At 52.6% G+C, this 4,732-nt stretch overlaps 1 protein-coding gene across 1 annotated transcript in view; it reads right to left on the reverse strand.

Moving 5' to 3' along the window:
• ARGLU1 (arginine and glutamate rich 1) overlaps window positions 1-171 on the reverse strand; it is an 11,017-nt gene extending 10,846 nt beyond the window's left edge. The window contains exon 1 of the mRNA XM_019524584.1: window positions 1-171. The gene's annotated coding sequence lies outside the window, so the exon portion shown is untranslated.
• Window positions 172-4,732: the final 4,561 nt, after the last annotated feature.

Genomic DNA, 4,732 nt, shown 5'->3' on the forward strand with positions numbered 1-4,732 from the left:
CGCGCGCATCCGCCGGGCCGGGTCGGTTCGCCTCGCTGCCCCCCGGCTCCCGCCCGCCCGCGCCGCCGAGGAGGAGGAGGAGGAGGAGGAGGGGACCCCGAAAGCAGCGGCGAGTCCGCACGGAGACAAGATGGCGGCCCCGAGGCAGCAGCGGCGGCGACTCTCCTGCGCGCCGCCCCACAATGCACCACGCGCCGCTCCTCGCGGTGGCCGGAAAGACCCGAAGCGGATCGGGGCTGCGCTCCGAGGCAGGGCACTTGGGGGAGGGGCAGCTGCGCGGCCACTCTAGCGCATGCGCGGAGCCCAGCCTCGGGGAATACCGGTGGAAGGCAGAGCCTGGGCCAGTTTTGCGCATGCGCGCTGCTCGGCCTTGCGGAACGCTGATAGGGAGACCTGCGACCGCCCCAGCGCATGTGCGCGGCCTCGAGGGACACCAAGGGAGGGAGAACTTAGGCCACCTTGGCACATGCGCACAACGCGGCCTCGGGGAACGCCGAGTCCACTTATGCGCATGCGCACAACCCGGCCTCGGGGAACGCCGAGTCCACTTATGCGCATGCGCACAACTCTACTCGGGGAAGACGGTGATGGGGAGAGGTGCGGCCACCCCGGCGCATGCGCACAGTTCCGGTTCGCGGAACGCTAATAGTAGGGCACACTACGGTAACTGCGCATGCGTATTGGTCAGCCTGAGGGGGGGTGGTGTAGGGAAAGGCGGAGGCCATCCGTGCGCACGCGCTCAGCTCGCCTTCTGTCTAAGTTGGGGCTGGCTGTGTAGGCTGGGGTGTTCGTTTCAGGTGCCAGGTCTAGGGCAGCTCGGGGCTGGGTGGTCAGAGGCGAAGGGCATGTTGGGGTTCGTAGCAGTCGAAAGTTACTTAGGTCCATTTTAGACCAGGCCTGCAGCTGTCATCCTACTTGAATATTTAGGCAAATGATGGGTGAACCCATTGTTCCCCGCCTGCGAGGTGGGAATAGCAGGGCCTGTGCCTGCAAGCACTGAGCATGGCGAGCTGACAGGTCCCTGGAGCGGGAATCATTGTCCCGCAATGCCAGGCAACAACTAGTCATCCTGCCCCAATAAGTGACTTGTTGTTGTTAAAGCTGGCTGAGGTTTCTGACTTTCAAAAGTCTCAGAAAAAGTCCCTGTTTCATAAAGTCTCCAAGCCTTCTCCTAGACCTCCTGCTGAGGTTCTTGCTGGCTTTCTCCCTGCACCTTTTTTTGCTACGCACTCCCCCATCCGTGGCCCCAGCAAGCCCTGGGACCTTGTGGTCAACCTCCTCCTGGTTCTGCTTAAGTTGGGCAGCTGCAAGACCAGGAGGGTCTGTCTGGGAAGATCCCAAGCAAGTGTGGAGCTGTCTTCCCATTGCTCCTCCATTTACATCTCCGGCAGAGTTTTGCCAGTTGGTGCCCACAGGCAGCCTCGACTCGTTCACGGGGCAGCGAGTGCCAGCCGGTTGCTCTGCTCAGTGAACTTGTGGCCCTTGCTCCCATTCTTGTTTTCTTTTTATTTGTCCCAAGCAATCAGTTGTTGTGTTCTCAGCTGCCTCCCTTTTAAAGCAATGCCAGCATGACTGGGAGGGGGCTAAAGACCCTGCCAGTCTACCCAGCAGCCAGTGATGCATTTCAAATTGGTTGGCTGGCAGCCAACAGTTGCTGGCCTTCATTGTATCAGGTAAATGAGGTCATAAGGGCTACATAAGTAAAGGACTGCCTAGGAGGAGGGGTAGTAGCCATGATGAAAACTCATAGAGAGAAGCTGGACCATCTGAAGCTCTCTCTTTCTCTTGAAACTCATGATCAATGAACTGTTTGCCTACAGAGGGAATCTCCACCTTCCTCTGGATGATACTTGTAAGTAAGCTACCTGAGATCTAACTAGCTATATAGCTTGCAGTAACTCAGATGCATGATCAAAGGCTACCATGCCACTGTTTGCTCTAAGGTATTTTTCTGATATTTTTCTACCCAAACCTACTCCTTGTAGCCAGTAAAGTTCTCCTTTGTACGTAGTGTGGGAGACTTATTGGGAGAGGGTCTAGATTATGCCTTGGGGTCCCCTTGGTTCAGCTGACTAAGGGAGACCACTATTTGTGCTTCAGACTGAGTGAAGACCCCAAGTTCTTGCAGTGGGTCAGGTACCCTCCAGGATGACTAGGCCTGTGTTTCCCAGGGGGTGCAGGTCCCAGATCAGTCCAGACTCTGAGTGGTGGTGGCGTTACCCCCAGGCTTGCGGGTGTGCTCCAGGAAGAGGGTTGGTGGGATGTGAGGCTGTCCCAGGGAGGCACTCAGAGCTTGGCAGGTGGACAGGTGCAGTGAGGTGGGTGGCTCAGTGCAGGACTACCCCCTAATGGCCCGGTGCATGCCAAATGCAACAAATAGGCACGTGTCGCACAGCAGCAGAGAATGGATGCTGAAAGGGAGAGTGAGCTGGGTATGGCCATTGTTTTTTCCACTGTTCCTCTCCCATTTGCAGCCTCCAGCATGTAAGGTCCAGGAAGTTTTGATTCAGAGGCTGTACCCCTTAGTATTTAATAGCTGCCGATGTACCATTCCTCCAAGAATTTGTCCAACTAGGGTTACCGTACATCCGGGTTTTCCTGGATATGTCCTCTTTTATGGCCCCCTGTGCTGGGTCTGGGTGGGTTTTTAAAATAACAGGAAATGTCCTGGTTTTTTTGCTGTTCCCTCTGCTCTCCTCAGCTGGCTGCTTGGGACTGGGAGCAGCGGTCAAGGTGATTAGCTGTTGGGGGTCACGTGCTCCCCACACAGGCCCTGGCAAACCAGGTAAAGAGATACTGTGTGCGTGCAGACGTGCTGCTTGGGCAGCAGTGCTGGGGGGTAGGGGTCTGCGGGTCGAGAGTGAGGGGCACCAGCAGGGCTAGGGGCAGGGGGCTGTGGGTTGGGAGTGAGGGGGGGCTGGCAGTGCTGGGGGTGGGGCAGGGGCTTAGGAGTGAAGAGCAGAGGCAGGGCATGGGCATATAACTGCCACCCCACAGTCATATGCCTCTCCCCCCATCCTTCCCCCCTTCCCAGGTGTCGTCTCTTTGGAAATAGGGTAACTCTACCTGTTTTTGCATCTGGTGAAACTGTCAGCTTCTACATTATCTTGCCACAGTGAGTTCCACACTTGAACTATGCTGTGTGAAAAAGAGTTTTATCCCCTTCTTTTTTCAGTCATCTTTAATTATTTCTTAGTACATATTTTCCCTAGAGTGGTTACTGCAGTCAGTAGTTAAGAAAGACAGCTCCAGAGAACAATGTGAGCCTGTGTTTAAAATGCCATTCAATCAGTGCTTGTTCACTTCCATGGCTAGCACAGTGGTTCTGAACCCAGCCTTGATCCTGAAGTTCAGTTCGCAAGACCTGCATCCTCTTAGAAGCCTACTGGCATCCTCCACACTTTGCCACATGAGCTCTGGGCTCTACCTTCATGTAGCCAAGCAGAAGTCTGGGGTTATGATTTGCGCTCATTTTGACCTGGAGGTAAATTGAATTCACTTTCATTTGTTACTGAAACCTTTGGTCAGGCAACAGATAAATGTCATATACATAAAGTTTGACTCTCTCTCTCCCACCCTTCCCTGCCCTGGCCCTCATCCCTGACACTGCCCCCCACAACTCTTCCACTTCTTTGTTTGGACATATGTCACATTTGAATTTGGACACTTCACCTTGCAATAAAATTTGGACCTGTTTGTATTGTGCTGGGCCATTGAGGTGGTACTTTATAGACGGCTAGTCCTACATGTGTAATCACATGAAGGACCTGCGGAAGAAGGTTTTAATTGGTGGTTTTTGTTGCTGACAAGTATTTCATGCTTGGCCTCTGGGAGGGACACTCACCTTTGCACTTGCATTATTTGTTTTTAATATTTGTATACAGGAGACCCTCACTATTTGCGGGGGATATGTTCTAGACATCCCCACAAAGGGGGAAATTCACAAATACTGTACTGCATCATCTGCGTTGAAAACTTGTTTGAGCTTGTGGGGAATAATTCCGCACTGCTTCATGGTCTGCTGACACCAAATTCCCCCATCAACTTCATGTTATGTAGGCTGTGCCTCTTTTTAAATTTCTCAAACCACCCCTTACTTGTGGAGCACAGTAACAAAGTGTCATCACACTGCGCGGGGAGAGAATGTGGTTTGGCGTGGCGCGGCATGTCGTGGATATTCAAAACCACGAATCAAATCTGAGAATAGTGAGGGTTTCCTGTACTAACATTTTAAAAAGTCAAGTCTCTTTCAAAAGTGAAAGACTCACTTTCAAGGAAGAGGATGGAGAGAAAAGTGATGGTTAGGCTATGTATGTGTCTATGAGAGAGAAGGCCTGAGTTCTACTTCCAGTTCTGCTACTTGTTCGCTCATTAGTTTTATCTGAACTTCCCACTGATGTTGCCATAGATTCAGATACATTGGTTGGAGCCTTTGTCCAGACAGTATTCTTTTTACAAGTGTTTGGATTCTAGTGGGAGTTATGCATTATGACTAATGAGTCTTTAACAAAAAGTACTTCCTGATAAACCGGGATGGGCAAAATATGGCTCACAGGCTGGATTTGGCCCACCAGGCCATTCTGTTCACCTCTGGGACCCCTCCAAAAAAACATTTATTACCAGCCTGCAGCTGCCCCTCTGAAAACTGGTAGGAGGTCTTGTATCATTGGACCAGGTGGGCTCTGTGCCTCTACCTCCATGGGGCTCCCAGCATTCCAGCTGGGAGACTCAT

The sequence above is a fragment of the Gavialis gangeticus genome, unplaced genomic scaffold, assembly GCF_001723915.1.
Source record: "Gavialis gangeticus isolate Ggan-Ray unplaced genomic scaffold, GavGan_comp1, whole genome shotgun sequence".
Classification (NCBI taxonomy): domain Eukaryota; kingdom Metazoa; phylum Chordata; order Crocodylia; family Gavialidae; genus Gavialis; species Gavialis gangeticus.